The sequence below is a fragment of the Magallana gigas genome, chromosome 2 (genome assembly GCF_963853765.1).
Source record: "Magallana gigas chromosome 2, xbMagGiga1.1, whole genome shotgun sequence".
In the NCBI taxonomy this organism is placed as follows: domain Eukaryota; kingdom Metazoa; phylum Mollusca; class Bivalvia; order Ostreida; family Ostreidae; genus Magallana; species Magallana gigas.
Window position 1 is genome coordinate 42,240,440 of NC_088854.1, and position 13,714 is coordinate 42,254,153.

Below are 13,714 nucleotides of genomic sequence, written 5' to 3' on the forward strand. Positions count from 1 at the left end.
AACCCGCTGTCCCCTTTTAATGCCCCCAAAACCCTTTACAAAAAAGTATATAATTTCTGTTCTAGATCTTAAGCATACCAAAACAATTAACTGCAAACATGTATATAAATAAATTGACTAGATACCTGTTAGATATGTAGGGTGGCAGGTGATCCAATATAGATTTTTTTATGAGGAAATGCCGAGCAAACAGTTGTTATATTTCTGACATAACTTTTGAGTGGATTTTTAAAATTCCCAAAATTGGTTTAAATACCAAGGGCTGAGGAACACATCCAAATTAGGAATGAAATTTTTAAATGAGAGAAAGAGAAAAAAAATGACAGTTTGTATGAAAGAAAGACGTCATTTCCGGCACAAACGATCTCAAAATTTTGTAGCAATAGAATAAAACTCTCATGATTTGAAAAACATAAAAAAAAAATTAACAAATTATACAAAATCAATTAAAAAATTCAAATCAAAGTTTTCTTTGCTCATAATCATAAAAAATTGTAAGAATTAATTTGCATTTGAAGACAAACTTTTGGATTCTTTCTGTTCGTTTATTTGATTAAGGTTGAAACCTGATTTCCTGCATATATCTGCCCTCTACATGCACGACAAATTATTTCGAAATAAAATGCAAGAAAATTATGTCAATATGCAAGACAATTACGTCTACATGCAAGATGATCATGTCTACATGCAAGATAATTACGTCGACATGCAAGTTACAAATCCTTTTTAAAAATTCTGAGTTATATATGAATAAAACAACTTACAAATGCCGGTAACTGACATCATAGATAGATGCAAGATGTAACATAATTACGACAACTTGTGACTTATTTATGTTGATATGCGAGATAACTATGTAGACATGCAACACATTTATGTCGACATGCGACTTAATTATGTCAACATGCTTGCTAATTATGTTAACATGTAAAAATATAAATGTTGATATGCGACTTATTTATGTCGCATGTCGACATAAATTAATCGCATGTCAACATAATTATCTCACGTGTTGACATAGATGTCTCAAGAGCCGCATGTTCACATAATTAATTCGCATAATGACATATATATTGCAAGTTAATTTAATTAACCTAATTAACTTGCATGTTAACATAAATAAGCAGGCATGTAGAATCGTCTTTGAAGTATGTGGAAGATTTATCAAGAAACGTTGACAAGCAAACAAAATATAGCCAACTTCCCAAATTCATGAAATTCTTAATCCGTGGCCGGGGGCAGGGAATGGGGGTGAAGAAGTGTACCGATAACTTTAATTTCACTATTAATATCCTTCCTTTACATGCTCCAAAAAAGTTGGAGTGGGGCAACTCTATGACAATTATTTTGATATGGATAGTTAAAAAATATTGTCTGCCAGAAAAAAATGGGAGGGGGCGGTACCGCTGCCCCCTTTCATGCTACATGCCTGATAAGTTGCATGTCAACATGAATAATTCGCATGTTGCCATAATAATGTTGCATCTTGCATTTATGATGTCAGATACGGGTGTAAGTAAGTGAATTTTTCAATATAAAAATCAGTTTTCTTTAACGATTTGTAACTTCCATGCAGATATAATTATCTCCTTACTATGTAGACATATTTTCTTGCGTTTTGAAATAATCTATCTTGAATATAGGGCCAGAAATATGCCACGTTTTCCACGTTGCCAGCAGAGGTACCATCCAGTAAACACGTTGTAAACCACAAAAAAATCATTAATTGTCAAAAACACACAAAGTATTGTGCGTTGTTGAATGAAAACGTTAACAAAAACACAAGAACAACCAAGATCTTTTTCCATCTGATGACAATATGAATATAAGGCCACACGTAGACCAGTTGCTAATTAGCCTGTTTTAAAGATAAGTAGTGCTCGGTAAATCATGCTGTTGCATCCGTGCGTTGTAATTTATGATAACTCATGCCATTGTAAATAAGACATAAGCGATTCGATAAACATTTGAAAATTTTTTGAGTACAATTGCACCAACTTCTCTGCTGTAAGTACATGGTATTGTAAATCGACTCAAATTATCGAAACACAACTACAAGGACCATATATTTACATGAGTTTTTTAAATTCTATACACAGTGTAAACTGCTGCTGTGTGTAAACAGATAGCCATGCTATGAACTTAAATTGCTAGTATTAAATAATGGTCACTATGATATTTGAGTGTACCTAGGTGCTGTGCACTGAATGGTGCTAAGGATAATTAATAGAATAAACTCTGTGAATCTTGTAGCACTGCGTAGTATTCCTAAATGATGTTATAAAACCAGGCGAATAATACGGGCATAATAATATCCAAATTGAGAGTTTAAAAACAAGTGTCATATTTGGCGATTCTGTGTCTGCAACGATAGCTCTGGTACTCTATATTGAGTCGTGTATTGTGTATTCTATATATTAACCTTTGTAACCTTTTATGCTATGTATGAATGAACGTATTATGAGTAAGTGATGCCTCATACTAGGTGGGGGACTCCGAGACCCAGGACTCGGAGACTCACATCCTGCATCCAGACTCTTTGATTGGCAGTTTTGACGGTTTTGTTATGTAGGAATAATGTTGTTTCATTTAGGAATAAAATATTAATTTTAATTTTGAACACTAAATGTTCACTCATGATTGTCGTATATGGGCCGATCTAGTCAAAACTGTCCATCATAAGTAAAACCTTATATATACCCATATGAAATGAGATTGAGCAGACTCTTGGTTTGGGCTGCTTTAGATTGTTGTAATCTTAACTATACGATCACGATTAATAAACTATTGTTCAAAGAAGTACTGGACTTCGAGTTGAGTATCATATCCAGAAGATATCAAAGTCTGAAGGCTTACATGTGTTATTGATATTCAACAACAAAGGTACAGTAGAGTTGTGATTACCAAAGCATGATTGAGGTTTATTGCTTACAGAACACAAAGTTTGACCCTGCGCCTTGACCCCATTTTTGCAGGATTAGATTCTGAATACTTTTTAGAAATAAAGGAATATATGAACTTTTTAAATTTTAAATTGTTTGAAACAATTGCTACATTATTTCTACTTAATTTAGTAACAATTTGACGTTAAATAACATAGCTGGGCGAAAGTCTTCATGTCTTTTTATTGATCCTCGTAGTTTCCATTTTTCTTCTTTTCCAGTTTTCGTTTCGTTCACAAATACTGAGTCATTTTAAATTTCATTCGTTAAAATCAAATGTATGGATTTTACATTCTGTTTTTTTTAATAAACAGGTTATAACTACTATGTAGGATATTTGTATTAAACAAGAGCACTAAAGTCCGAATCAAAATGATTGGTTAAAAATGTAACGTTATATGTCCTATTCCATTATTTCTTTTCAAACTTTAAAAAGTGATAATGTTACAAACACGCTTATTAATTTTATATATAAACACACAAATACACTTTATATAAGTTTAAGAATGAAAAGGTTTCGATATTCAAAAATTTACAAAACAACGTAACCATGAACATGAAGCTTGCATTTCACATTTTCTGTTACATTGTTTAATTGTCTAATACGAAATAACTGGCTAGTATGTAAAGTCGCATAAGATATCCAACTGTAGAGGTTGAAATTATTCAATATAAAGTGTGCATAAAATAAATACAAAGTCTATTAAATTTCGTTTCAGTACGTTATTCTGGTCAAACCTTATATATCTTTTTTTTTATTTTGACGCTGAAAGATTCGTCATTTTATCCAATGCTTTTTATAAATCTACAATGAACCTGATGAATTCATCAGTGATAATCTTTTAAATTCTAGATAATTCGAGAAAACCTCCATTCCATTTATTTGCAAATAAGTGTTACTTTACAAGCAAAGATAAAGTATGTGCAGATGAGGCTTTTATAAGTAGATACTTTTAGTCATTGGAATTTTATTTGTTAATTATGCGTTGACGCATATTTTCTTTACTCTCTTTCTCTTCACCCAGACGCGTTGTATAAACATCGGAGTTACCTCGTCAACGTTGAGACATTAGAGGAAGCCATGCTGATGACAGAAAAATTGACAAGAATGAATGCAGGAATGAAGAAAAAACATGATGCGTTATAAATTTATAAAAGGCTTGTAATTTTAAGATATTGTGATGAAAAACCTAGTAAAGTTTATCATGTTGGGTTTACAAGTTCATCTTTTAAAAAGATTGGTGAGCTAGCGCTGCAAGCATTTAAATCAGAATAGGAGATTTTTTAAAACATTGGTTTAATTTTCCGAATTGATTTATAATTATTAATAGGAAGGCACAGCAGTGCACTGATATTGTGTTGGATTGGGCTGGAAGTCAATTTTTATAGGATTGTGAATTTACAGTGAGCTTCACACGGTGATGGCGTAGCTCATTAACTGTGCTTTAATTATTCTTTATTGACTGTAATTGCAATTTCGAGGTGAAAATTTTCAAGATTAGTAGAACATTAGTACTTTTTTTAGCAGTCGTATCTTCTCGAGCCTTTTCGGCAAGCATATCTCGGAAAACATATTCCGTCTTTGAAGGTAGTAAGTTAAAGCTAACTATTTTTATAATTTTTAAAATAACTTGGTATTATAAATCCTAAGCTACAGTTACTTCAGATCATATTTACATGTGTAGATGAGAAAACGAAATGCACATGGCACAGATTATCTACAGTAGTACAGTATTCCCAGAATTCCATTCTATGGAGTCGAGCATGCGTATTCCAGTAAAGAAGACTAACGTAGTCGCTAGCATTCGAGAGCGCTCGCAAAAACTATACTGTCGAAGAAATAAATAAAGTCGATGACCTTGTGATTTAAACCATATTATCTTTAAAGTGGCATGGTCACAATTTAAGCGATATTCTGTTTTTCTGTTTTTATTATTTACAATGCTTTCGGAAAGCATTTCTAATGATCGAATGAAATTTGAGATTCAGTCGTAGAGTTATGAGCTGGATACAGGCCTCACAATTCTTTGTCATGTAAACAGGCTTGTGCTCTGTTTTTGTCTACATAGATTCAATATACCAGTAAAAATCTTTTTTCAAGATGATCTGGCTATCTTTTTTTTTTATTTTATGCATTATTAAACAGTTCTTAATGTTTAAAACATTCATTTTAGGTCTAAAAGTGGAAATGTTCACTTTAACAAATGCTTTGTTTACATAGCAAAGAATTTCAAGCTCTGTTACTTGCTTATAATTCAATGAATTACACTCAAATTTCGGTTGCTTGTAAGAATGCTTTCCTGAAGCATTGTAAATTTATATTAAAATCGGAAAAATAATATTTGGCCAAAATCGTTTAAGATTCTGAAAGACATCTTGTAAGTATTCGAACAATGTTTGGCAAACATCCAATCTCAATTTCAAAAGACCGTGCCGTTTCAATGTCACTGCTTAACAAAAGTCAGAAAACATTTGATGTCTTTACTTATTTCTTATTAGCTAGCATATGTAGAAAACAAAGCATAGTATGTAAATGCTTGCAGAAATATACTTGTTTTCGATTCATATTGGATCCTAAAAGGACTGCGAACGATAGCATTGTCTAGCCGCCTAACTGAAAGTCATTTTTTGAAAGTTGTCTAATTAAAGTTAATTTTTTACAATAATGTAAACATTTATTTATATTTTCATTAAATATAAATGATTTGGTCAAACAAAGAGAGATAACTTTGTATTTTGGGTTAAAATAGCTCATTTCAAAATAGAAAATAACGGAAAACGGAAATGTTTTTTAAAACATCTCCCCCCCCCCCCCCCCCCGTGAAACAAAATTTCCTTTTGAGGGGTTTTAATTATTGTTATTTAGCATATTATTATCAAAGGGTTTGTTGATTCACGGGGGGAACATATGTCTACAGACCGAAATACATTCCAAAAAAAAGAATTTTGCTTTGTAAATTTTCGAAAACTAATTAACAGATATGAATTAAATTGAAATTTTGTTTTAATATATATCGTAAATATGTTATTATTAAGTTTTTATGCACATATTGGCCGCTAAATAATATTTTCCTCACTCATAGAGACCGATTTCAATGAATTATTTTTAGACCCCGCGTTAGCAAAACTTTTGTTTCAAAATAAATATTTTGATTAATAATTTTATTTTGATATAAATTGATTAGGATTTGATTATACTTTTTAGTATAAAACTTAGTTTTTGAAGATCTGACAGAAATTCCGAAATATTTGGATGTAAAATGTAGGCGGGAAACGGGCGTTAGCGTTCGCAGTTCTTTAATACATATTATTTAAATTGATGACTGACAGCAATCACTTTCGAAGGCAACTAAAACCATGGTTATCGATAAAACTGGCCCAATCATATGATTGCTCAATGATTGTGGATGTAACTATAAAAAACCGGAACAAGACTATGCTACATGGAATTTGAATTTTTATTTTTAGAACCATGTTGTTCCCTAAGACACTAATAAATACAATAAATACATGTACTTGACTTTCACAAAATTCTTTTTTTTCAGCAGAAAGTATCCTGCTTATGAAGTTAATTACAGTAGGTTTTTCCCTGTAAAATGTTGATTGGTAAAAAAAATCTTAAAATAAGATTAACCTTTGATATGATTTTCAGTAATTCGGAATATCATATGTCATTTTTCTATTGATTTATTGTTTTTCTACTAAGGACTTTACAAGAAATTAAAAATTTCATATCTCAAATTTGCTCTAAATAAATGTGCTATTATTGTATTTTATTTTCCTACATTATGTTTGATGAAAAGTGCATACAACTTTGTATGAAAAGCATTTAGAGAGGCACGGTGGTCAACAAACTAGATCCTTAAATGTGTATTGAGATATCATCTATTTAGCTAAAAACTAGTCTTCAATGAACAAGAAGTCTATATATTTTACGTTTTAAAATTTGCCATTTTCCCCTATTTAAAGGGGATTAATACAGTCTTTAAAAGGCCACGACAATCGAACCCTCCTAAAAATACAAACATCCATTATCGTAAATTTGGACAATCCAAATCTAAAACATACCAAAGACAATGATTTAAAAAATACTGAAATACAATGGTATATTTTCAGTTGTAAAGAACGCATTGGAAATATTAACGTTCGAAGTTTCTTTTACACAAAAATATATCTAAATAATTATAGAGCTTTTCCGGTCAAATAAGGTTATTTTTCTTGTTTGATTGGAATTCGATTCGATTTGAAACGTTGACTATGATGAAATAACTATGTTGAACTGATGTCACTGTGAAGAAGCTCTACATGTATGCTTCAGTCTTAGAGCAATTGTAAGTTCTTGTTACATGCAGGTAACTGGTGCAAAGTATATATACTATTACAACACACTATTTTCGCGTTTTATATGTCGATATTCAACATAAGCGATTCAATAAAAAAAATAGTATAATATTCAAATACACTTGTGTCAATTTCAGCACTGTAAATTATAAACTATAAACAGTTGTAACAATGAATAATGTTGTTAAATTCTAAAGAACAAATGTAGCGTATGATTTGTATTACGTTCAGATTTTGCATTCATTGGACACCAGTTTAATGTATTTTGTAAACTTTGTTTATTAATTGTCATATCTTTCAATAACGTTAAATGAACAGAAAAAAATTATCACCATATCATTTCATTCATATCATGAGTGTACATGTATCAGTTTGACGTAGATTCAGATGTTGCAATGAGCAATGTAAGTATTGATTTAAATCTACGCAGTGCATGCATGCAACGTTGTGATTAATTCTTTATGTTTCAGATATGTATGACCATAGGTATAACTTTATATATATTTATATATTTCATAACAGCTGTTACAGTGAAAACATTTGAAAGGGCGGAGACAATTTGAAGCGGACGTCTGAGAAAACATTAAATTGAAACTGTATTTTAGGAAGTGTGTTTTCAATCCAAGTAATTTCAATCGGAGTTAATTCCCAGAGGAGAATAATTCAAAATCAGATTTAATAAATTAAAATCATACGCAGATAAAAACTTTTTTTTCGGTAAGTTAATTTATATGAATAGAAGTGCACCTTCATTGTTTAGCTAGTTATACACTATTAACAAAAAATCACTTATATCGAGTCATCGACATTGTTGAAGATAAACCCCGTTTCAACAATGGCCTCACTTGAATTCAGACTTGTGACGACTCCTTAAATACCTTTACATACATAAGGCCATTTAAAGTTTTTATTTGTTTAACGTCCGCCGATGGATTAGTTTTGAAGCATGTTTTTTTTTTAAAAAGGCACATACATTAACTCCCCTCCCAAAAATGTTCACGTACTCTTTATCTTTTCAAGACATTTACTTGGAAAATATAAACAATTTATGTCATTAAAATGTTTATTGCAATATCTGTTTTATACGTGGATCATTGTTGATGATTACACTTGTGTATATTTTTAGCATTACAAGACGTGCGCATTCAGATCATTTAGGTGATTTCAGCCATGCGCATTAATCCATTCTCGTATTGTTGTTGTCGCACTAACCACCACCCACCCCTCCTCCTTATCCAAGATTTTGTGTTTATATGAGACTTTAATGTCTTTATTGTTTTATTTGCAATTGTATACCATTTTATTCGCCAAGGCTTTCGAACGCAGATGAACACGCTATTTTCTCACGTTTTTATGTAAATCAAATGCCTTTTATTGACTAGTCTATTTATTATGCCAATTTGTGCCCATGATATTCATAATACTAGCGATGGCATATGAGATTATATCTTTGTTTGTTCTTGCTTTATATTTTACGATGCTTTGAGTTTTGAAGGAGTAAAAAGACTCTGTCATCGTTGATTATATAGATTTCATTGATGTACAAATAAAAATGTGTGTTTCTCAGTTGTTGTAAGCCTTTTCTCTTATTGAAAAATAGGTTTTCGTCGATTGGGTGTGTTATGGTAGGATGAGCCACGGATGCTGGCAGATTTTAGTACATAACAAATAACGCCATTTCTAACTTTTTCTAAACTTTAATCAGCTGTGCATGCTCAATAATCACATCAAGTCGTACATAGATTATTTCTTATAATATGACATCTCCCTTTTTCAAAGAAATTGAAAATGAACTTTAATTATACAATAAATTTGATGTATTAATCACATGGTACACAAATAATGACAATTAACTGAAAAACCAAAATGTCACATGTTGGTTTGTAAATATATTGACAGTAGATTGTATCAAATGTCTAAATTACATTTAATCATTGTTAATATAATGACTTATGTTATATATAATTTCAAATTAAAGACAACAGAGCATTCAAATATTCAGTATTTGTTTTGGTTTAACAATCCTGCCTGATCTGGTAATATATGGTTTGTCATTTTGCACTGGTTTAGGGGAGGAAAGGTTGGGCTGGTCACCTAATGTGTTAGATGTAGTAGACATGGGTTGGACAATGTCTGGGTCAAATGTCTCAGGCTTTGGTTCAGGTTGAGTAATAGGCTGTGGGGATAATATTGATAGGTTAGGGGTTTCAATATCACTTTCCGCCTTTTCCCTGGACCTAAAGATTTGTCTGCTATTTCTCCTATAGACAGAGCCATTGTGTGTTTTAACAATATATGATCTATCATTGTGAGGTTCTAAGACAATTGCTGGGGTCCATGTCTTGGAATTTAACTGAACTCTAACACTATCTCCCTTATCCAAAGGTGGTGATAATTTTGATCTCTTGTCATAATTTTGTTTTGATTTCATCTTATCACTCATCATGGAGTGTTTGACATCAAACTGGTCATGGACATGAGGTTTTAACAAGGAGGGGTGCATAGGCAAGTCTGATCGTAACCTTCTAGACATGAGTAATTGAGATGGTGAAAAACCAATACTGAGGGGTGTTGAACAATAAGCAAGGAGGGACATAAATAAGTTGTGTCCATCTTTCTTAGACTTTGTCAACAGACGTTTGGCAGTTTGGACAGTTTGTTCGGCGAGTCCATTAGACTGGGGATATCTGGGACTAGAAGTTCTGTGGTTGAAGTTCCACTGGAGGGCAAAATCCCTAAATTCATGACTAGAGTATTGTGTCCCATTATCTGATACTACTTTCTCTGGAATACCATTTCTAGAGAATGATTCTTGTAGCTTAGAGATAACACTCTGACAAGTTGTGTTTTGAAGTTTAAAGATTTCAAAATATATACTGTAATAATCTACGACTACAAGAAAATCCTGATCTTCCCATGCGAAAAGATCAGTGGCAACAACTTGCCATGGGTATTCAGGTACTTCTGTCATGTTCAAAGGTTCCCTATGTTTTGAGTTGCGGTGGGTAAGGCATGTAGTGCAAGTAAAAATCATATCACATACCTGTTGTGATATACCAGGCCAAAACATAGAGTCTCGGGCCCGTCTAAGGGTTCTCTCTACCCCTTGGTGACCTGTCTGAAGTTTCTGCAACATTTCATATTGCATTGACCTTGGAATGACAATTCTATTCCCTTTAATGACTAACTGATCTATAACAGACAATTCATCTCTAAAATTCCAGAAATCTCTTACAGAGAGTGGACACTGAGCCATGTGCTCTGGCCAACCATTAAGGATAGTACTCATTAAGGTAACTAACTGAGAATCTTGAACAGTTTCTGACCTGATTCTGTCAAGACATGTGTCACTCATTGGTATAGTGCTAGATATCATGTGAACTTGGGCTTCAAGATCATCAGATATAGATGGACATGTATCAGGTAAGTATTTACGAGACAAAGTGTCAGCTACTGGAATTTTCTTACCAGGAACATGTGTAAGGTGAATAGAATACCTTTGAAGCCATAATATCATACGCTGTAGCCTAGCTGGTGCTGAGTGAATGGGTTTTTGCATAATCGATACCAAAGGTTTGTGATCAGTTTGAACTGTCTCATCTCTACCATAAATGTACTGGTGAAAATAACTACACCCAAATACAATAGCATACATCCCTTTCTCTATCTGAGCATAATTTACTTCACTAGGAGTCAGTGCTTTTGATGCATTACAAACAGGTTTGCCATCCTGCAATAATGTAGCTCCTAGACCATACTTTGAAACATCTACTTGCAACACTACATCTTCACTGGGGTCAAAATATGAAAGAATAGGTCCTGGAGACCTTGTAAGAATGGACTTGACCTTGTTAAAGGCTTCATCTTGGGCTGCATCCCAAACAAATTCAGACTTGGACGATAATAGCATTCTCATGGGAGCAGTTACCTCTGACAAGCTTGGCGCAAATTTTGCTAAATAGGTTATCATACCTAAAACAGTCTCAAGCTCACTGCGATTCTTAGGGGGCTGCATCTCGCTGATGGCTTTGACCTTTTGGGGGTCAGGCTTAAGACCTTGACCTGATATTATGTGACCAAAATAGTCTACTTCTGTTTGACAAACAGCGAGTTTTGCAGGATTAAGCTTTATGCCTTTCTCTCTGCATCGTTGCAGAACTGCACGCAAGTTTGTAGCATGTTCTGCTTTGGTCTTGCCATATACAAGAACATCATCAACTATAGTAACTAAACCTGGTAAATATTCAAAGCATTCATCAATTTTGCGTTGAAATTCATCTTGTGATGACTTTAGACCAAAGGGAAGTCTTAGAAATCTATACCTGCCATAAGGGGTATTGAAAGTAGTCAACATGCTAGACTCGTCTGTGAGTTTCAATGTCCAATAGCCACTACGAGCATCTAGTTTCGTAAAGTTCTTTGCTTTAGAGAGCTGTGGAAGAACATCATTGAGAGTTCTCATGGGGTAGTGTGGGCGACGAATAGCCTTATTTAGATCTCGTGGGTCTAAACAAATTCGAAGTGTTCCGTTAGGTTTTTCAGCAATAACCAGGGAATTAACCCATTGGGTTGGTTCTTTGACCTTTGTAATTACCCTGACCTTTTCCATCCTATCCAATTCTACCTTAAGCTTTTTAGATATGATGTGCAGGACCCTACGGGGTGGCTGAATAACTGGTTGTATAGTTGGGTCAACTTCAATTTTAACTTCACCTGGGAACAGACCTATGCCTGTAAATATATCTTGGTATTCGGCAAGTACTTGATCTTTATCAAGGGACTTGGAAGGTGAGGTCAGATTGACCGAGTCAACTAGTTTTACAAGTCCTAGGTTTAAACATGATGGTAACCCCAAGATAGGCGGAGCCTTTTTCCCCTGTGGATCAATGACATGAAAGTCTGTCTGTACCCTTTGACCCTTGCAATCAATATCTAGACTGCAAGCTCCTACTGACTTAAGTGGGGAACCCCCATACCCCAAGAGATTTTGAGCCGGACGGAGAGGGCATGACACTTGCATACGTCTATATACACTGATGGGGAGTACATTTACTTGTGAACCTGTGTCTAGTTTACAATTTACAGTGCTGTTTGACCCTGCATGCAATACATTCAATTCAGCAAATGCTTCACTATTTGTGACACTTGTACATGATTTTGCAATACAATCAATAAAGAAACCATCATAATGATCATCTACATCATCATCTACATCAACATTTTCAAATGATTGACACACATCATCATATTCAATTACACCACTATATTCTTGAATTTCACAAACACTTTTGCACAATTTTGAGAAATGATTCCATCGTCGGCATTTAGTACACTGCTTTCCTTTTGCGGGACATCGGGCATCTTTGTGATGGTTGAAACCACAGTTCTGACACTTATCTTGATGCGCGTGCGCGTTGTCTTGTCCCCGGTGATCATATCGTCCTCTATGAGAAGTTCCTCTTCTGCGCAACGTTACTGTAGATCTGTGAGCGCGAATGTTTCTACGGCCGCGTCCCCTGAAATAAGGTCTGCCACGAGTCACTGCACTGACATCCTTCGGAATGGTAGAATTATCTGTTCCAGGTGGCCCCATTGTCTTCAGCTGCTGCTGCGAGTATTCGAAATTCTGAGCAATTTGGATTGCTTTCTCCAGTGTGAGTTGTGCCCCTTCGTTGATCAGTCTCTCTCTCACCTTAGCTGAGTTTGTGCCAAATACAAGGCGATCTCTAATCATTTCATCTTCTGCTCTACCAAATGCACAGTCTTTAGCTAGCAGACGCAAGCGGGTAATATATTGCTCCACTGGTCGTACACCTTGTGTCTCGTTATTGAAAATATATCTCGAAAAGACTGGATTATGCTTGGGCTGTACGTATTCTTGAAATTTCTTGAAATGTACTTTTAGCGATTTACCTTCATCTTCGCTGAGGGTCCAAGTATTGTAAACATCTCGGCCTTTTTCTCCTGCCCATAGAAGTAAATATCGAATCTTCTGCTTCTCCTCTTTTTCAGCGAGAGGTCCTTCAAAAATGAGTTAAACATGTTGTCTGAATTTCTTCCACGCCTCGAGTGGGTTTGATGCGTCCCATTGCATCTGCGGTTGCGGAATACCTGCTAGATCCATTCTGCGATTATTTTACTATGTAAAACTATAATTCCGACACCATGTTATTGTAGGATGAGCCACGGATGCTAGCAGATTTTAGTACATTACAAATAACGCCATTTCTAACTTTTTCTAAACTTTAATCTGCGCATGCTCAATAAATAAATCAAGTCGTACATAATTTATTTCTTATAATATGACAGGGTGGACACTAAACATAGAAATAAATTGGAATGGCAAAACTAATATACTGCATGTCATCAACTTAAACCATTTACATTAAACCTTGTTGAATCCGGATGTTGTCTAATACGGCGAAATTACT